Consider the following 22,759-nt stretch of genomic DNA (forward strand, 5'->3'; position numbering starts at 1 on the left):
CAGGTGGTATAGTTTGAAATGAAATGGATATTAATTTTTGTTACACTTTTCATGGAAAACAGCTGTTTGTTGATATTTTGTGAAAGTGGAGTCAATGTAGTCAGGGGCAATTCCACAGACTCAAAAACCATTGATTTCAAAGTTAAACAAACCATACAACTCTATGCACAATGATTACTTTTAACAATATCCACAGAAAATTGTACAAAAGCACATTTACTTAAAGAACAGTGCAGATATGAAGTTTGGTAACAGAATGATGATAAAATCTCCATCAGTGACCACGTTTTCTAAAAGCCCTGTTAAATATCTAATTTGAATTAAGCTTCAAAGATGCCTGCAGAAAGAATGGGGTGTCAGCCATGAAATGACACCTTGGGTTTGAAAAAATATATTTTGGTTATTGAAGTAGATGAAGTGGATTAACAACCGGTAACAGAATGACGATAACAGAATGACATTATGGATCCCTGATCTGTACTACACAGAAATACATCATTATGGATATGAATGCCATTCTCTTCATGGTTATGTATCCTGAATAGGAACACAAAGGTAGAAACATGTAATATCCTCCTTTGCATATTAGGGTATTATTCTACACACTGGCTATTATTCTAATGAGCTCTGCCCCCAAACAAGACCACATTTGGTTGGTCCGCACCGGACTAAATCTGTACCAATCATAGACGTCTGTGTTTCACAAGTTTGGGCATCACAGTAGAGCACAGTAGAGTACAGTATAGCACAGCACAGCACATTAGAGTAGAGTTCAGTACAGTACAGTACAGTATAGTTCAGTAAAGTACAATATAATCAATTATACTGTACTCTAGTGTGCTCTACTGTACTAAACTATATTCTACTGTACAGTACTGTACTGTATTGTACTGTACTGACCTATACTCTACTCTATTTTTCTTTACTGTACTGTACTGTACTGTAGACGTCTAAGATTGGTTCAGATTTGGACTGACCAAATGTCAACTACTTTTCCACGTCCGGTGTCGGTCGGTGCTGTGTGGGTGAGAGGGCTGGTTACAGTACAGTAAATGGAAAGAGAGGAGGCTCATGGGTAGGTGTCAGGAGGAGTCAGTAGAGGTGACATTAACTGGAGAGAGAAGAGAGAGAGGGAGGGGTTGTCCAGACTGTTTTCACATTATTGCTTTGACCACCACGTGACAGAAAGAGAAAGACAACAGTTATTAGCTGAACATAAAAGTATGCCAGTGGAAGAGAGGACAGTAGCAGGTGAGCCAACTCTGGTTTGTGACTACTATGAATTCCCATTGTAGCTAATTCAGTTGCAGTCATTCTGTTACTGAGTTTTTTGTCATTCTGTTACTGATTTGGTAAAAGAATGATACATTTGAATCACTTAATAAATAATAAACCAAATTGTTATCAATAAAAACAATATAACTAATTGGTAGGTCTACATTTACTTGTTACTTCTGTGAACTTTCATTATCCTCCCTCCTCATGAGGGAGAGAAATTAGAAAATATCTTAAAGATATGTGGGGTTTTGGTAACAGAATGGCAATACACTACGCAATATTTCTTAAACTTACAAAAGACAAACAATTTCAGCAAAACTAAATATAAATGTTGATATTAGTTGGCAGGGGTCTTTACTTCAACATTATAGTTTTTTTAAATGTATTTCTAATACCTTTTAAGACTTTATCTGATATATGTTTTCTAAGACCCCTTTTCCATCTGTTTGACCAGAAATCAAATCCCAATTTTTAGGATGAAATATTGTTACAAAATGTAAATATCCATTAATTTAAAAAAATATATAGACTCTTAGCTTTCATTTGACTACAAATGTTTTGTGCCACTATGAACCTCATGGGGCTTTTTACAAGGAAATGCCCTCAGGCTACTTTATGAATGTGTAGTTTAGTCAGTATTGTTGATGAACTTGTTGTGGCACATTTTGTGCCACGTTATGATGTTACCTGGGAATAGTAAGACACAGTAACATGAGTAGCCTAAGTATTGCGAATGGCATTACCACATATCTAGTGGTATGTCAAAATGTCACGTGCATGAAGTACTCTGCTCATCTGTTTTAATTATTCATCTTTCCATTGAGTTGACCTGACATTTAATTATTTCCACATTGATCTGTGATCATCAGCAGCAGCAGCCTCACATGCAGGTCAACACACAGGGCTTAATGCTCCTGGGCTTAGCAGGCTTTAGCTGGGTCTCTCTCACACACACACACACACACACACACACACACACACACACACACACACACACACACACACACACACATGCACAGACACTCAAACACACGCACACAAACACAATAGTAGCTATAAAGTCAGTCACAACCATGCAAGCACTCTTCTATGTGCATACAGTATATGTGAACTGTCTCACTCCCTCAAATCCTTGGTACGTTCCCTACGTTCTCGGGGTCTCCCAGATTTGGGAAATGTTTGGCACATAGTCTGTGCACACCCTGACCTTTAATTTGTGAACATGCCTGGCTATCCAAACTTTTTGCTCCGGCCAAATGCTACACCACGCTCACAGACAATATTTTATTATCCGCAATGAGTCTGGATCTGAGTACCTCCCCGATGATTTCTAGAACGCAAATACATTCTAACCGTTCTGATTGATCCCAGAAACCGATGGGTCGTCAGGCAAGATTGTGTAAACTGTGCTAAATACACACAGTTATTTAGCACATATCTTCCCCTTACAGTCTTTCTTTTTTTCCAGGATGGACCATGAGCGAATGGGAGACCGGGGTATGGGAGACCGGGGTCTGGGAGACCGGGGTATGGGGGGCATTCACCATGGATATGATGAGGAGGAAGGTAAGTGAAAAAATAAAATAATAATAATAAATATATATCTATATATATATATATATATATATATATATATATATAAGAATACTAACATAAAGTAAATGGCTCAGTAGAATAGAATAAACATTTTAGCATAAGTATAATACAGGAAGGCACAATTTATAGTACAATATTTACACGTGTATTGGGGAAGGGGGATTGGGGGGAAAGTGTTTAAATTGTGCAGTATTAGCAATAGTAAATAAGAGTCGTAGAAAATTATTGCATGAACATTCTGAGCAAACAAAGCAAAAATAGCAATAAAAAAGTAGAGAAGGAACCGGCAAGATGCGCTCCCTCCTCAGCGCCGCCATCTTTAGTCACCCCTAAAGCTACAAATGTAGTTTGAGGAGTTAGCAAGGTAACTTTGGTCAACTCTGAGTTCAACTTGGGATAACCGGTACCACGAAAGTGGCTCACCTTTTAGCCAGGTAACTTTCGCTGGCAACGAATCCTTCAGATCTAACCTGCTGGTTAACTCAGGGCTAATGACATTTATCCTGAATGAAGGGTCTGAGCCGTGAGATGAGGACCAATGACATCAGATTCCCTCCCTCTCGCAAAGATTGCGTCATCATCCACTTTATATTAATCAAATGTGTTTTTGTTTGTTAAAAAATAGGGTCACACTTTATTTGGATAGTCTGGATTATCCATCTGTAGATACTCTACATACAGTGAGGGAAAAAAGTATTTGATCCCCTGCTGATTTTGTAAATTTGCCCACTGACAAAGAAATGATCAGTCTATAATTTTAATGGTAGGTTTATTTGAACAGTGAGAGACAGAATAACAACAAAAGGATCCCAACATTTTTTTATAAATTCATTTGCATTTTAATGAGGGAAATAAGTATTTGACCCCCTCTCAATAAGAAAGATTTCTGGCTCCCAGGTGTCTTTTATACAGGTAACGAGCTGAGATTAGAAACACACTCTTAAAGGGAGTGCTCCTAATCTCAGCTTGTTACCTGTATAAAAGACACCTGTCCACAGAAGCAATCAATCAATCAGATTCCAAACTCTCCACCATGGCCAAGACCAAAGCGCTCTCCAAGGATGTCAGGGACAAGATTGTAGACCTACACAAGGCTGGAATGGGCTACAAGACCATCGCCAAGCAGCTTGGTGAGAAGGTGACAACAGATTATTCATTAATGGAAGAAACACAAAAGAACTGTCAATCTCCCTCGGCCTGGGGCTCCATGCAAGATCTCACCTCGTGGAGTTGCAATGTTCATGAGAATGGTGAGGAATCAGCTCAGAACTACACGGGAGGATCTTGTCAATGATCTCAAGGCAGCTGGGACCATAATCACCAAGAAAACAATTGGTAACACACTACGCCGTGAAGGACTGAAATCCTGCAGCACCCGCAAGGTCCCCCTGCTCAGGAAAGCACATATACAGGCCCGTCTGAAGTTTGCTAATGAACATCTGAATGATTCAGAGGAGAACTGGGTGAAAGTGTTGTGGTCAGATGAGACCAAAATCGAGCTCTTTGGCATCAACTCAACTCGCCGTGTTTGGAGGAGGAGGAATGCTGCCTATGACCCCAAGAACACCATCCCCACCTTCAAACATGGAGGTGGAAACATTATGCGTTGGTGGTGTTTTTCTGCTAAGGGGACAGGACAACTTCACTGCATCAAAGGGACGATGGACGGGGCCATGTACCGTCAAATCTTGGGTGAGAACCTCCTTCTCTCAGCCAGGGCATTGAAAATGGGTCGTGGATGGGTATTCCAGCATGACAATGACCCAAAACACACGGCCAAGGCAACAAAGGAGTGGCTCAAGAAGAAGCACATTAAGGTCCTGGAGTGGCCTAGCCAGTCTCCAGACCTTAATCCCATAGAAAATCTGTGGAGGGAGCTGAAGGTTCAAGTTGCCAAACGTCAGCCTCGAAACCTTAATGACTTGGAGAAGATCTGCAAAGAGGAGTGGGACAAAATCCCTCCTGAGATGTGTGCAAACCTGGTGGCCAACTACAAGAAACGTCTGACCTCTGTGATTGCCAACAAGGGTTTTGCCACCAAGTACTAAGTCATGTTTTGCAGAGGGGTCAAATACTTATTTCCCTCATTAAAATGCAAATCAATATATAACATTTTTGACATGCGTTTTTCTGGATTTTGTTGTTGTTATTCTGTCTCTCACTGTTCAAATAAACCTAACATTCAAATTATAGACTGATCATGTCTTTGTCAGTGGGCAAACTTACAAAATCAGCAGGGGATAAAATACTTTTTTCCCTCACTGTATTGGTCATACTATCAACAAACTATCTGTTGATAAGCAACTGCTTGCTAAGGTTAGGGTTAGGGTTGGGGTTAGGTTTAGAATAAAGGTTAGGGTTAGGGATAGAGCTAGGGTTAGGGTTAGTAGTTAGTTAGTTGATATGTTACTGATGGATTATCCAAATAAAGGATTACCAAAAACAGTCATGTTAAAATAACTATCACATTATACATTTACTAATGACAAAATCATTTGAAACTTCACACACAGTAAAACTTTTGTATGACTTAATACAATTATTTTATTGATAGGAGTGAGAAAAAAAGTATTTTACACCAAAGTAATAAAGTAAAGTCTATCGTCTTTCACGCCATAGCCTGCTGAATTTGCAAGATAACTTTTCTTTCATTTTGATTTCGGCACAAATGAAAATATGACACTAACTTGCCCATGGATTGTTCTTTCAGCATTGTCTCAATGAAGAGTTTGGCGTTTGACTAGTCACGTGCGACATGCACGCGCAGTTACAAGCCTGCTAGAGTTAGCGGCAGGCAGATGAGCAGTACCCACCGTCATAGTACGGATGAAGCCTGAGCTAGAATGGGAAGCTAACTGAAGCTGGATAACTTTAGAAAACCCTGAGTAGATCTATAGTATACCCCTCAGGCCTCGCATGCTAGGTTCATTTTTGGGGGGTCCTTTCGGCAAACAGCCTATCATTCAATTATTGGTTTAGAACAATGTTCTAATTGACAATAGTGTTTTAATGTAGTTGTTGCCTAAAATGAACTTGATCACGCACTGATATTCAAAAAGGAGCCCATTGCAAAGTGACAGTACAGTTGGTATCAAAGTAATATAAAACAACACAAAACTTGACATGGTTCCTGCTGTTAATAGCTGACAGGGAACATGACAAAGTATTTCATGTAGGAAAAGACAATGTGCAGAAGAAGAGTAATCTTTTACATGCAAATCATTAATAAGAATGCATTTTCTTTGTCATTCAATCATGACATAAATACTTGAGAATGGTTTGTTTATTAGCGAAACAGACATGAACACTGTATAATAATTTATTCATTGTTTGTTTCAATGATTGAACACTCATGGAAATGTTCATTTGTGTACCAAGGACTAATGAGTGATGTGATATGAATCAGTCATTATGTTTGTCTGTCAAGGTTGTTGCTTGGCTTTTCTAGGTACTGTATAACTATTATTAAGCCCAGTTTTATATATTTTATTATGATGTTCTGTTTCTGTAGTACATGTTTTGCAGTACATTCTCCTCAATGACTGATTTAAATAATGTATGTTAATGTGACTTTACATTACCGTTTGTCTACAGACCAGCAGAACATCTACATCGGTGTCCCGGTGCCTCGTGGGTACAGACGGAAACGCCGGCGAAGACGTTCTGCGGGGGGCCGTGAGGTAGCGGACAAGGAGAGGGGGGACAGACACTACGACCACCACAGACACCATGACCATGAGCATGACGACAGAGACAGATACAGAGACCTAGAGGAGGGACTCATGGACCCACATGACCTTCAAGTCCCTCAAGACATCAACCGCACAAGTGAGTCATGATCTGCGTGACGAATGGCACCCTATTCACTATATAGTGCACTACCAGGGATTCAATCACATCACACTCCAGTGCTTATGCACTACAACAACCAATTATGTAAATGTACACTACCAGTCAAAAGTTTGGACACACCTACTCATTCAATTTTTTGGGTTGATACAAAATAAATAATACAATATAGAATAATAGTGAAGACATCAAAACTATGAAATAACACATATGGAATCATGTTGTAACCAAAAGAAGTGTTATACAAATCAAAATATATATTTTATATTTGAGATTCTTCAAATAGCCACCCTTTGCCATGACGACAGCTTTGCACACTCTTGGCGTTCTCTCAACCAGATTCATGAGGTAGTCACCTTGAATGCATTTCAATTAACAGGTGTGCCTTCTTAAAAGTTAATTTGTGGAATTTCTTTCCTTCTTAATGCGTTTGAATCAATCAGTTGTGTTCTGACAAGGTAGAGGGTAAAATACTAAGTCCATATTATGGCAAGAACAGCTCAAATCAGCAAAGAGAAACGACAGTCCATCATTACTTTAAGACATGAAGGTCAGTCAATAAGTTTCTTCAAGTGCAGTCGCAAAAACCATCAAAAACCAATCATGAGGACCGCCACAGGAATGGAAGACCCAGAGTTACCTCTGCTGCAGAGGATAGGTTCATTAGAGTTACCAGCCTCAGAAATTGCAGCCCAAATAAATGCTTCACAGAGTTAAAGTAACAGACACATCTCAACATCAACTGTTCAGAGGGGACTGTGTGAATCAGGCCTTCATGGTTGAATTGCTGCAAAGAAACCATTACTAAAGGACACCAATAAGAAGAAGAGACCTGCTTGGGCCAAGAAACACGAGCAATGGGCATTAGACCGGTGGAAATTTGTCCTTTGGTTTGGAGTCCAAATTTGAGATTTTTGGTTCAAACCGTCATGTCTTTGTGAGACTCGGTGTGGGTGAATGGATGATCTCCGCATGTGTAGTTCCCACTGTAAAGCATGGAGGAGGAGGTGTTATGGTGTGGGGGTGCTTTGCTGGTGACACTGTCTGTGATTTATTTAGAATTCAAGGCACACTTAACCAGCATGGCTACCACAGCATTCTGCAGCGATACACCATCCCATCTGGTTTGGGCTTAGCGGGACTATCATTTGTTTTTCAACAGGACAATGACCCAACACACCTCCAGGCTGTGTAAGGGCTATTTTACCAAGAAGGAGAGTGATGGTGTGCTGCATCAGATGACCTGGCCTCCACAATCCCCCGACCTCAACCCAATTGAGATGGTTTGGGATGAGTCGTACGGCAGAGTGAAGGAAAAGCTTCCAACAGGTGCTCATCATATGTGGGAACTCCTTCAAGACTGTTGGAAAAGCGTTCAAGGTGACTACCTCATGAAGCTGGTTGAGAGAATGCCAAGAGTGTGCAAATCTGTCATCAAGGCAAAGGGTGGCTACTTTGAAGAATCTAACATCTAAAATATATTTTGATTTGTTTAACACTTTTTTGGTTACTACATGATTCTATATGTGTTATTTCATAGTTTTGATGTCTTCACGGTTATTCTACAATGTAGAAAATAGTAAAAATAAAGAAAAACCCTTGAATGAGTAGGTGTGCCCAAACTTTTGACTGGTACTGTATATTAAATTAAGCTGACTTTGCTGTACAACATGACAGTAGCCTACTTTGTTCTGCCTACTCATCGTACCTAAAAAAGTTGTTAAATGAGACCTCAAACTTCTCAACCTTGTCCAATGCAAGCGGATAGAGAACAGAGCATTCCTCTACACAGTACATTGACCATAGTGGATTGATCTCTCCCTTCCTCCATTGACGGCCATGTACAATAGACCATGGATGATTTGAACTCATTGGGGAAAACCTATTTCCAATGATTTTTCCTCTGCTGAATATTTTTTTGCCCAGTAGTTTTCATGTTTTCTACATTGGGAAAAAGTAATATACTCTGTATCGTTCACATATATTGTCTTTCCCCATAGAAATATAATCACTATGATGATGTGGTTCTATTTCTATTGTCCTTCCCCATAGGCTGACAAGTGAGGTCTTTGTGGATACTAATGTATGCAAACAGGCAATATAATAGGAATTCACTCCAGGGTTGGTTCCTGTCGATACAATGATTTAAAGCCATTGATCCATCATGGCATTTTACAGCTCAGTGTGTAATTCATATAAGGCTCTGGTTCCATCCATAGGTTAGGTTAGAACACTGTGACACTCTGGCTCCACGGACCTTTATTCTTGAGCCAGGGGTGTTCATGTTCATTTGTTTTGGGTGTATTTCTATGTTGGGGTGTCTAGGTTGTGGTATTTCTATGTTGGGTGATTGTGCTTGTTTGTGTTCATTGACTCCCAATCGGAGGTAACGAGTGTCAGCTGTTCGGCTCGTTATCTCTGATTGGGAGCCATATTTAAGATGTAGGTTTTCTGTTGTTAGTTGTGGGTTATTGTTCCATGTTCCAGTGTCTCTGTTTATTGGACTTCACGCATCGTCTTTGTTTGTTTTGTTTTCGTGAGTACGTTAATTAATAAATCATGTTCACTCGCAACGCTGCGCTTTGGTCCGCTTCTTCATATGTAGACGATCGTGACAGAATAACCCACCACAACGAGACCAAGCAGCGTGGCCAGGAGCTAACGCCCTTTCCAAATCTAGCGGATATCCACTTCGACTGGGTCAAGCCGCGTGAGGAGGAGAGGATGGAGAGTCTGGAGAGTCTGGCGAGGAAGATAGATGCCTGGTCCACGGGGAGGAGAAACCCCCAGAAAATTTTTTGGGGGGGGCTCACGACGTCGGGGCAGAAGGTGTACGGCCCGGAGGAGTGCAAGAGGTTGGCAGATATGGCCGCCAGTACAAGGGGGCTACTGGGTGAAGCAGGGAAGGAAAGTGTTGAGGCACGGCATGAGGTACTGGGGTGTGTAACCAGTTCGGTCCGGCCCGTTCCTAGTCCCGAGGTGCAGCCAGTAGTGTGTGTTCCCCGTACGGTACGGCCTGTTCCGGCCCCTCGCACTAAGTGTACGGTGCGCGTCGCCAGCCCGGTTCAGCCTGTCCCTGCACCACGTAGGATGCCTACGGTGTGCGTCGTCAGCCCAGCCCGGCCTGTCCCTGCGCCACGTAGGATGCCTACGGTGTGCGTCGCCAGCCCAGCCCGGCCTGTTCCTGTGCCACGTAGGAAGCCTACGGTGCGCGTCAGACAGCCAGAGTCTGCCGTCTGCCCAACGGGGCCTGAACTGTCCGTCTGCCCAACGCCGTCTGAACGGCCCGTCTGCCCAACGGCGCCTGAACTGCCCGTCTGCCCAACGCCGTCTGAACTGTCCGTCTGCCAAGCGCCGCAGGAGCTGCCCGTCTGCCATGAGCCTGCAAAGCCGCCCGTCTGCCATGAGCCTACAGAGCCGTCCGCCAGACCGGAGCCGCTAGAGCTCTCCGCCAGACAGGATCAGCCAGAGCCTTCCGCCAGACAGGAGCAGCCAGAGCCTTCCGCCAGACAGGATCAGCCAGAGCCTTCCGCCAGACAGGATCAGCCAGAGCCTTCCGCCAGACAGGATCCGCCAGAGCCAGCCAGCCAGGATCCGCCATTTAGTCCGGTGCTGCCCCTTAGTCCGGTGCCGCCCCTTAATCCAGTGGGGTTTAGTTGGGGGGTGGTCATGAGGAAGGGTAGACGAAAGCGGAGGTTGACTAAGGTGGAGTGGGGACCACGACCTGGGCCTGAGCCGCCACCAGGGACAGACGCCCACCCAGACCCTCCCCTAGACTGTTTGCTGGTGCGCCCGGAGGTCGCACCTTTAGGGGGGGGTAATGTGACACTCTGGCTCCACGGACCTTTATTCTTGAGCCAGGGGTGTTCATGTTCATTTGTTTTGGGTGTATTTCTATGTTGGGGTGTCTAGGTTGTGGTATTTCTATGTTGGGTGATTGTGCTTGTTTGTGTTCATTGACTCCCAATCGGAGGTAACGAGTGTCAGCTGTTCGGCTCGTTATCTCTGATTGGGAGCCATATTTAAGATGTAGGTTTTCTGTTGTTAGTTGTGGGTTATTGTTCCATGTTCCAGTGTCTCTGTTTATTGGACTTCACGCATCGTCTTTGTTTGTTTTGTTTTCGTGAGTACGTTAATTAATAAATCATGTTCACTCGCAACGCTGCGCTTTGGTCCGCTTCTTCATATGTAGACGATCGTGACAAACACTGTGACCACCAGCTGCAGTGCAAAGCTCCCTTCCCCCAGCTAACTACAACCCACATATGGAATCTGTCCCAAATGGCACCCTGTTCCCTATTTAGTGCACTATTCTTGACCATAACCCATAGGACTCAGGTCAAAAGTAGTACACAATATAGGAAAAAGAGTGCCATTTGGGACAAAAACATGGACATCTACACTACCAGTCAAAGGTTTGGACACACCTACTCATTCAAGGGTTTTTCTTAATTTTTACTATTTTTTACATTGTAGAATAATAGTGAAGACATCAAAACTATCAAATAACACATATGGGGGGGGGGTATACAAAAGGTAGCCCTATTTGGTAAAAGACCAAGTCCATATGATGGCGAGAACAGCTCAAATAAACAAAGAGAAACGACAGTCCATCATTACTTTAAGACATGAAGGTCAGTCAATACTGAACATTTCAAGAACTTTTAAAGTTTCTTCAAGTGCTGTCGCAAAAACCATAAAGCGCTATGATTAAACTGGCTCTCATGAGGATTGCCACAGGAATGGAAGATCCAGAGTTACCTCTGCTGCAGAGGATAGGTTCATTAGAGTTACCAGCCTCAGAAATTGCACGCCAAATAAATGCTTCACAGAGTTCAAGACACATCTCAACATCAACTGTTCAGAGGGGGATTGTGTGAATCAAGAAACCACCACTAAAGGACACCAATAATAAGAAGAGACCTGCTTGGGCCAAGAAACATGAGCAATGGACATTAGACCGGTGGAAATGTGTCCTTTGGTCTGGAGTCCAAATTTGAGATTTTTGGTTCAAACCGCCATGTCTTTGTGAGACACGGTGTGCGTGAACGGATGCTATCCGCATGTGTAGTTCCCACCGTAAAGCATGGAGGAGGAGGTGTTATGGTGTGGGAGTGCTTTGCTGGTGACACTGTCTGTGATTTATTTAGAATTCAAGGCACACTTAACCAGCATGGCTACCACAGCATTCTGCAGCGATACGCCATCCCATCTGGTTTGGGCTTAGTGGGACTATCATTTGTTTTTCAACAGGACAATGACCCAACACACCTCCAGGCTGTGTAAGGGCTATTTTACCAAGAAGGAGAGTGATGGAGTGCTGCATCAGATGACCTGGCCTCCACAATCCCAATTGAGATGGTTTGGAATGAGTCAGCATATGTGGGAATTCCTTCAAGACTGTTGGAAAAGCATTCCAGGTGAAGCTGGTTGAGAGAATGCCAATAGTGTGCAAAGCTCTCATCAAGGCAAAGGAGGGCTATTTGTTTAACACTTTTTTGGTTACTACCTGATTCCATATGTGTTTTTTCATAGTTTTGATGTCTTCACTATTATTCTACAATGTAAAAAATAGTAAAAATAAAGAAAAATGTCCAAACTTTTGACTGGTACTGTATGTCAATCTTCATGTAAATGTCAGAGAATGAAAGGGATTGTTTGTACAGTACGCAAGTGATTTATTATCATTAAGCCAATAAGCTGTAACTTCTCTATTATCATAGAAAACAGAGTCTAATACTAAGGCAACGTATTGATCTGGTGGTGAACTGTAGATTTGAACACGATAAAGAGTGATTTTGTTGATTGTTTCAGTAGGGGAGAGTGGGGTAAGTTGAGCAAAAAGGTTAGTTGAGCCACCCCTTGTTTCTAGGAAACCATACACAAAATTAATCATGTGACCAAATATTTAGGAAGAGTTTCATGGAGTCTGTGAAGGAAGAAACCACATGGAAAAGTTGGTAAGCAAGTTAGGTCCGAAAAACTGATTTTCAAATGAATTTATTGTGTTATAGGTTTTATGATGCTTGTATCTAAACCTAGGTAGATAGTTTTACGATTTTTATACATTACATTTTAGTCATTTAGCAGACACTCTTATCCAGAGCGACTTACAGTTAGTGAGTGCATACATTACTTATTTTTTATTTAAAAAATTTCATACTGGCCCCCCGTGGCAATCGAACCCACAACCCTGGCATTGCAAACGCCAGGCTCTACCAACTGAGCTACATCCCTGCCGGCCATTCCCTCCCCTACCCTGGACAAATTGTGCGGTCTCCTGGTCGCAGCCGGCTACGACAGAGCCTGGATACAAACCAGGATCTCTAGTGGCACAGCTAGCACTGCGATGCAGTGCCTTAGACCACTGCGCCACTCGGGAGTCTACATCAGTTGGGGGTCTCTATAAGCTACAATATGAGGTCCTAAACCTAGAATGAAAGTGCATCCTTGTATCTGTGTGGGCTAATATAGTCAACATTTTTGACTTGGGGTAGGTTGAGGCAATGGCCACCATACATATCCCTGTTAGGTTCTAACTCATGGTACAAATCTAGTTGGACTACAAAATAAGCTGCAAAAGCACCCATACAATTCACACAAGCATACAGTGAGGGAAAACAGTATTTGATCCCCTGCTGATTTTGTACGTTTGCCCACTGACAAAGATATGATCAGTCTATAATTTTAATGGTAGGTTTATTTTAACAGTGAGAGACAGAATAACAAAACAAAAAAATCCAGAAAAACGCATGTCAAAAATGTTATAAATTGATTTGCATTTTAATGAGGGAAATAAGTATTTGACCCCTCTGCAAAACATGACTTAGTACTTGGTGGCAAAACTCTTGTTGGCAATCACAGAGGTCAGACGTTTCTTGTAGTTGGCCACCAGGTTTGCATTTGGCCCACTCCTCTTTGCAGATCTTCTCCAAGTCATTAAGGTTTCGAGGCTGACGTTTGGCAACTTGAACCTTCAGCTCCCTGACAGCTCCCACTGACAAAGACATGCGTTTTTCTGGATTTGTTTGTTGTTATTCTGTCTCTCACTGTTCAAATAAACCTACCATAAAAATTATAGACTGATCATGTCTTTGTCAGTGGGCAAACGTACAAAATCAGTAGGGGATCTAATACTTTTTTCCCTCACTGTATATTTAAACCTTTTGATTAGGCGGAGTCACCTCCTTGTATTTCTAGGACAAACAGTCGGTCTCTGTTACTGGGCAACAACTGAGTCTGTTCCTCCTATTGGTGTTGTTGTGGCCCATTCTGAGTCCAGAATTTCAGTCAGATAGTCTCCAACACCCCAATCAAATGATGATTACATTTAGTCAGTTTTATACATAAATGCATCGTATTTTTAAAATGTGTCATGCATATGAACTCAAGATAGTGCATTTTTATTGTTACAGAGCAGAGATCATCATGCCCCGTGTATACAAACATAAAACAAGCACGGGTCTAGCCCCCCCTTGAGGTTGTTGAGAGAGCAGCTAAAGAAGTGAGAGAAGGGAAGAAGTCTATTAGAGTGCCAACAACTAGCAAGGGAGGAAAAAATCGACTGATTGACACTAAAGAGGTACAGTTACAAAATTGTTTAACAAAGATGTACCTGTGTGAAAGAGAGGCTGTGACAGAGTAGCAGAGGACCACAAGGTCTTATCTGATGACATGGAGTCTGAGCTTGCTAAACAAATCAAGAATCTTGCTGACCAGTTTCATGGGCTTAGTGGCCTCAAATGCAGAGAACTTGCCAATGAATTGGCACATCGAAACATCCCTGTCCCAGACAACTGGTCAAGAAATGGAAGGGTAAGTGATATTAAAAAGAGAGATCTATATCTGAATGTAGGCATACATTTAAGATAATATATCACCCCCCCCCCCCCCCCCCCCCCCCCCCATTCCATGAATTAAACCTTGACCTACCAGCACCATCACCCACTGTCACAGGACACCATCACCTATTTACCTGAAGGCGGCTCAACTTACCCTGTCCCTATGCTCAATTTACCTCATACCCGGGGTAAGTTGTGCAAAGAGATCACTTTTTTTGGACAAGCTATGTTGTTATTTTTACATGAATTCTGGTTATTTCCAGGGATACACAACATCCTGAATTATAAATATCTTTGTTAGAAAAAATACTATATTTCCCTTGACGTAGTGATGATGAATGTATAAAATGTCTCAACATACCCCATTCTCCCCTATATTGAGTTTGTAATATGTCAAGTCAGGTCGCTGAGTTAGCCTAAGCATTGACCGTTTGGTGTAGAGACCAAACCCTCTGGTTATGGGTGTTCCTGTTGGATTGATAGAAATGCTGCCAAGCTCAAGATCAGATCATTACCATTTAAGTGGAATGTAAAGGGAAAGACAAGTTTATCACTTTTTGATCCAATGTATCGGCAAACCATCCATAAATAATAACGTGTGTGAGGAATTATAACAACAACCCAGTAAAATTCTAATATTCAGCTTGACCTTTTCAATATTAGAAAATGTGATCATCACTGTCTACTGTTACACCATTTCTTGAAACTCCCTGTATAATAAGTGGGCACACTGGGAAGAGATTAAGCATGTTTAGATTTCTGATCCATAAAAGTACAAATAAATACAAAATCTCCAGAGTAAATATGAGTCTGACAAGCAGTGATGATATCTGACGTGTGTGTACGTGTGTGTCTTCATCCCAGTGTCCCCTGCAGCGGAGCGGCTCCGCTACATCCTGGGAGAGGACGATGACATGCCCACCCCCACACTGTTCACTGAGATGGACACGCTGCAGCAGGACGGGGATGAGCTGGAGTGGAAAGAGTCTGCTAGGTGACTGCTGACCCAAAGTTTACTCACACAGAACTACAGAATCATAACAGATTACACACACAGATCTATAGAATAATAACAGATTACACACACAGACATACAGAATCATAACAGATTACACACACAGACCTATGGAATCATAACAGATTACACACACAGACCTATGGAATCATAACAGATTACACACACACAGACCTATGGAATCATAACAGATTACACACACAGACCTATGGAATCATAACAGATTACACACACACAGACCTATGGAATCCTAACAGATTACACACACAGACCTATGGAATCATAACAGATTACACACACAGACCTATGGAATCATAACAGATTACACACACAGACCTATGGAATCATAACAGATTACACACACAGACATACAGAATCATAACAGATTACACACACAGACCTATGGAATCATAACAGATTACACACACAGACCTATGGAATCATAACAGATCACACACACAGACCTACAGAATCATAACATATTACACACACAGACATACAGAATCATAACATATTACACACACAGACATACAGAATCATAACAGATTACACACACAGACATACAGAATCATAACAGATTACACACACATACATACAGAATCATAACAGATCACACACAGAGACCTATAGAATCATAACAGATTACACACACAGACCTACAAAATCATAACAGGTTACACACACAGACCTATAGAATCATAACAGATCACACACACAGACCTATAGAATCATAACATATTACACACACAGACATACAGAATCATAACTGATCACACACACAGACCTATAGAATCATAACAGATCACACACACATACCTACAAAATGATAACAGATTACACACATAGACCTACAAAATCATAACAGATCACACACACAGACCTACAGAATCATAACATATTACACACACAGACATACAGAATCATAACATATTACACACACAGACATACAGAATCATAACAGATTACACACACAGACATACAGAATCATAACAGATTACACACACATACATACAGAATCATAACAGATCACACACAGAGACCTATAGAATCATAACAGATTACACACACAGACCTACAAAATCATAACAGGTTACACACACAGACCTATAGAATCATAACAGATCACACACACAGACCTATAGAATCATAACATATTACACACACAGACATACAGAATCATAACTGATCACACACACAGACCTATAGAATCATAACAGATCACACACACATACCTACAAAATGATAACAGATTACACACACAGACCTAAAGAATCATAACAGATTACACACACAGACCTACAGAATCATAACAGAAACATACAGTAGAAGCCAGCCAATGTCAAATATGTCAAGTTCATGCCAAGAAGTTGACAGTCTATGTTATCAACTTCTGAGTCACCTGTAGTATAGGCTAATTTATATTTTAACTTGTGCATGGTGATACCATAAATACATGCCATAGAACAAATTGTCCCACTCCTTCAGCATGGACGGATGTCATTCTAGAACCCACCAATTTTGTCATGCATTTCATGTTTTATTATGTCATGCAGGATGAATGAATGTCTGAGCTACTGAATGTCTGAGGTACTGAATGTCTGAGCTACTGAATGTCTGAGCCACTGAATGTCTGAGCTACTGAATGTCTGAGCCACTGAATGTCTGAGCTACTGAATGTCTGAGCTACTGAATGTCTGAGCCACTGAATGTCTGAGCTACTGAATGTCTGAGCCACTGAATGTATGAGCCACTGAATGTCTGAGCTACTGAATGTCTCAGCTACTGAATGTCTGAGCCACTGAATGTCTGAGCCACTGAATGTCTGAGCTACTGAATGTCTGAGCCACTGAATGTCTGAGCCACTGAATGTCTGAGGTACTGAATATCTGAGCTACTAAATGTCTGAGCTACTGAATGTCTGAGGTACTGAATGTCTGAGCTACTGAATGTCTGAGCTACTGAATGTCTGAGGTACTGAATGTCTGAGCTACTGAATGTCTGAGCTACTGAATGTCTGAGCTACTGAATGTCTGAGCCACTGAATGTCTGAGCTACTGAATGTCTGAGGTACTGAATGTCTGAGCTACTGAATGTCTGAGCTACTGAATGTCTGAGTGTTAGTGCGTGTCATTCCCAAGACAAGCAGTCAGTGTTGACCTTAGTCATTTTTCCCTTCCAACTCATTTGACGCCTCCAACTCATGTCATCTATCTGTCCCTGTGTTGTGGTCCAGGTGGGTGAAGTTTGAGGAGAAGGTGGAGGAGGGAGGAGAGAGGTGGAGCAAGCCCCATGTGTCCACCCTGTCCCTGCACAGTCTGTTTGAACTGAGGACCTGTCTACAGACCGGCACTGTGCTGCTGGATCTGGAGGGATACTCACTGCCACAGATAGTTGGTGAGCAACACAAACTCCCTTTTACAGAGCACTAATGCATGCCAAATCAGGCTTGTGTGATTCTTAACTAATGTTAAGAGATAGTACTGTAAACAATGTCAAGTCTCTGTCACAATTGACAAGCAGAGGCATTTCAGCATATTTAGCCCTTCTAAGAACAGTTAGCCTAATGTGTACAGATGTAGGATCTTAATTCGATCACCCTATTGCATGAGAACTTTCCTGCAATGCAGGAAATGTAAAATTGTAGTGTATTTGAGGTTTAAAAAGGCTTAAATTTTAGACTTGATTTTCCCTTACAACATTTTTTATAAACCTCTACAAAAATGTCCATGAATTATAATCTACATAATAATTTACATTTGTCCTGTTGCTGCAGGATTATTTTCCTGCTGTAGCAAACTGGCTCAAATGAAGATGCTAGTAGCCTTCAGTTGTTGACAAGAAAGGTGTTATGGTACCAAGAAGGAAATTAATTGGTGGTCGTGAGTGATATTACACAAACAGTAATAAGACCACATTCTCCTCCAGATGAAATCATCGAGCAGCAGGTAGACGAGGGCATGCTATCTCCTGACCTGAGAGAGAAGATCAGCTTTGTCCTCCTGAGGAAGCACAGGCACCAGACCAAAAAGCCCATCCACCGCTCTCTGGCTGACATGGGCAAGGCCAGCGGTGGTGGTGCCCGTGAGTGTCCCTCTGCTCTCTGGTCAAGTATAGCCGTCATTAGCCTTATACACATTATAGTACTTCCTAAATGGTGGTGGTCCTCTGTAGCTCAGCTGGTAGAGCACGGCGCTTGTAACGCCAAGGTAGTGGGTTCGATCCCCGGGACCACCCATACACAAAAAAAATGTATGCATGCATGACTGTAAGTCGCTTTGGATAAAAGCGTCTGCTAAATGGCATATTATTATTATTATTATTATTAAATGTTACATTTGTAGCCTACTTATATACATTAAAACATCAAATTTGATGCCCACTACCTAGGCTGTCTTACACTTTCATTAATTGCAATTGACCACACAGGTTTTCATGCAGTAATTTATTCAATTCAATTCTATAAACGTTATTTATCCCCAAGGGGAAATTATAATCTTGTTCAACAGTTTCCTGTCTTCTTTACTTGTATTTCCTCCTCAGCCCGTAGTCCAGGTGCAGCGGCCGCATTCAACCGCTCCACAGAAGACCTCCGCATGAAATCACAGCCAGGAGGCTATGGTCGTCTGCGTGAGTCTCTCTCTCTCTCTGTACCTCTTACTGCTTTCATCATCTCTCTAGAACCTGTTTGTCTCTATCTCTCTCTTCCTTTGACTTCTTGTATCTCTTCTAAATATCCAATTATTTCCCTCTCTCTTTTCAGATGTGTTCAAAGCTCTAGAATAATAGACAATATAATGTAATAATACATAGTACACTAGAAAATATTTCATCGTCTTCATGGCATGAACTCATTTCATTTGAAGAAGAAAAAACTCAATTGATTTGCACATTTTTCATTGATAATTAGAACCCTCTCCATATTCTAAGCATTGATATGATCAATTGTTTACATGTACTGTGTTGTTTTACAGGTCATGCCCAAAGTAGGAGCATGAACGACATTTCAGACACTCCGAGCACAGACCAGGTGACACACTGATACTACATTACAACTCAGCAGGCTCAATTCAATCAAACATTATCCTTGCACAGAGAAAGTACAGGTTTTACTGAATTATTGTCATAATATAATGTCGATTTTTTAACCTAGGTTAATCTAGGTTAGTTACATCATTTAAAATGTGCATGTTCTCTATGCAGGGATAATGTTCGTTTTCCGCACAGCTGTTTGATTGAATTTCAACCAGAGTAATAATAATAATAATAATAGTGTTTTATTATGCAGGGTGTTTGTAATGCAGGAATTACTATGACTTATTTTGCAATGGCAAAACGTGTTGAGTGTGTGTATGCGTATACACTGAGTACACAAAACATTAAGAACACCTGCTCTTTCCATGATATAGACAGACCAGGTGAATCCAGGTGAAAGCCACGATCCCTTATTGATGTTACTTGTTAAATCCACTTCAATCAGTGTAGATGAAGGGAAGGAGACAGGTTAAAGAAGGATTTTCATGCCTTCAGACAATTGAGACATGGATTGTGTATGTGTGCCATTCAGAGGGTGTATGGGCAAGACAAAAGATTTAAGTGTCTTTGAACAGGGTATGGTAGTAGGTGCCAGGCGCACCGGTTTGTGTCAAGAACCGCAATGCTGCTGGGTTTTTCACTCTCAACAGTTTCCCGTGTGTATCAAGAATAGTCCACCACCCAAAGGACATCCAGCCAACTTGACACATCTGTGGGAAGCATTGGAGTCAACATGGGCCAGCATCCCTGTGGAACGCTTTCAACACCTTGAAGAGTCCATGCCCGGATGAATTGAGGCTCTTCTGAGGGCAAAAGAGGGGGGTGCAATTCAATATTAGGAAGGTGTTCCTAATGTTTGCTATACTGAGTGTATATGTGTGTTTATGCATGCCATATACTGTATTAAATATCAGTTTAACCGGTAATCTAATGTTACCTTCTGTACATATGCTGTAGAGCAGGGTTTCCCAAACTCAGTCCTGGGGCCCCCCTGGGTGCACGTTTTGGTTTTTGCCCTAGCACTACACAGCTGATTCAAATAACCAACTCATCATCAAACTTTGATTATTTGAATCAGTTGTGTAGTGCTAGGGCAAAAAACTAATTGTGCACCCAGGGGGGGCCCCAGGACCAAGTTTGGGAAACCCTGCTGTAGAGGATTTGTATTGCAGTTGTATTTCATTGTTGCCATGGGAGCCCGATGGGAACCAGTGTTGTTAATTAAATCTTGGATTGTGTTTGTTTTAGTGTTGGTGTCACAGAGCTGTCTGGGGAGCAGGCGGGCTCACAATTCAGTGTTGTCTAAGGATGATTTAACAGTAGCATTTAAACCCAGTGAGAAATACAGCCCCTCCGTGAACACAGGAGACTTCCATTGTAAGAAGGGTTGTAATGCTGTGAATGATGGAGGATGGGTCAGGTGTATTGTGCTGAGCATTGGGTTGAAACAGTTGCCTCTTTGCCAAGTTTATGCCCAAATAATTGTCTTGAGATAATGTGCTGGACAAATATGCCATGTTTAACTCAGTAGACATGTCAATGAATAAATCTCTGGGTACTTGACTGTTCCTGCATCTGTTTGGCTAGCGTAAAGCAGATCCAGGCTGGCTTCCAGGCTATCCCAATCTTCGTAAACTGCCATCACTGATTAGTCTATGGTTGAGTGGTTTTTACTTAACGTAGTCGTAGGGGCATGTTTGAATACACAGTAGGTCACGTGCCAGTTTGCTAGTGATAGCCTAGTTAGGGTGTGTGTGTCGTGTGTGTCGCTGGCAATGTCCTCGATAGCTGAGCTGAGCTAGCCCGTGACTGTGCTAGGTTTGTCTGGGTCAGTATTGAGCTGCCATTGGGAAAACGTGCTTCTCTGTGTCTCATCCTCGTGCCTCTGCTGCCTCACATGTAGAGACTGGGATTGGCATTGGGATTGTACATTCATATCGGGTGTGATCGTTAGTATCTCATTTGCAGCCCACCTTTGCATGCGATCGGTCAATTCAGGTTATAAGGCCACATTTCTTTCACACAGTCAAGCCCCAGGCTCCATTGGATTTAGTATATTTTTTTTACATTCACTAGAATTGCTTTAAATGTTATGCTCAGAGACTAGTTTATTTTATCCAGCAAAAACATATGCTGCCAGAACAGCAGTGCGGTGAAATGGAATGATGTTCTTCAAACAGATCAGTGAGTGGATAGAAGAAAGCCCAAAGGCATTGTTAGAACACAATGACAACGTCATGCAGGAGAAAACTATTATATGCACATATTTAATGTTTTCACTGTCAGAATTTAATAATTTATTAGTGTCATATTGCAATATTTATGTACGTATATGAAAAAAATACTTCAAACTTGAACTTGAAAATATGATGACATTTCATCTAAAAATGTTCTTGTCAGTTATGCTGACAAGAAATCCAGTGTCCAATACCATATATGCCCTGATGTATCAACTCTCTCTGACTCTGTGCTTTTTACCCCTCCCTCCCTCCTTCCCTCCCTCCATAGCTAAGGAATAAGTTCATGAAAAAGATCCCTAGAGATGCTGAGGCGTCTAATGTTCTGGTGGGTGAAGTGGACTTCCTGGATAAGCCCTTTGTAGCCTTTGTCCGCCTGGCCCAGGCCACCACTCTGGGAGGACTGACAGAGGTTCCTGTGCCCACCAGGTAATGAGTTGCCTGCCTGTCTGTCTGTTGTCTGTTTGCTTGTCTGTCTGTCTGTCTGCTGTCTGTCTGTCTGCCTGCCTGCCTGCCTGCCTGCCTGCCTGCCTGCCTGACTGACTGTTTGTCTGTTTGTCTGTCTACCTGCCTGCCTGCCTGCCTGCCTGTCTGTCTGTCTGTCTGTCTGTCTGTCTGTCTGTCTGTCTGTCTGTCTGTCTGTCTGTCTGTCTGTCTGTCTGTCTGTCTGTCTGTCTGTCTGTCTGTCTGTCTGTCTGTCTGTCTGTCTGTCTGTCTGTCTGTCTGTCTGTCTGTCTGTCTGTCTGTCTGTCTGTCTGTTTGCCTGTCTGTCTGTCTGTTTGCCTGTCTGTCTGCCTGTCTGCCTGTCTATCTGTCTGCCTTACACATATTACCAGGGTCGGCTCTAGTGTCCAGACACATATTACCAGGGTCGGCTCTAGCGTCCAGACACATATTACCAGGGTCGGCTC

General features: G+C 42.0%; 1 pseudogene across 1 annotated transcript in view; it reads left to right on the forward strand.

Annotated features, from left to right (window-relative positions):
- Positions 1-6,485: 6,485 nt before the first annotated feature.
- The window catches only part of LOC311144376 (electrogenic sodium bicarbonate cotransporter 4-like), a 48,780-nt pseudogene continuing 32,506 nt past the window's right edge, over positions 6,486-22,759 (forward strand). Inside the window, exons 1-8 of the transcript in view lie at positions 6,486-6,702; positions 15,429-15,558; positions 17,813-17,973; positions 18,505-18,660; positions 19,120-19,206; positions 19,551-19,606; positions 22,120-22,277; positions 22,685-22,751. The product of the transcript in view is annotated as an electrogenic sodium bicarbonate cotransporter 4-like (transcript). The remainder of the gene's footprint in view (positions 6,703-15,428; positions 15,559-17,812; positions 17,974-18,504; positions 18,661-19,119; positions 19,207-19,550; positions 19,607-22,119; positions 22,278-22,684; positions 22,752-22,759) is intronic.

This window comes from Coregonus lavaretus (assembly GCF_964263955.1).
Source record: "Coregonus lavaretus genome assembly, chromosome: 17".
Taxonomy (NCBI): domain Eukaryota; kingdom Metazoa; phylum Chordata; class Actinopteri; order Salmoniformes; family Salmonidae; genus Coregonus; species Coregonus lavaretus.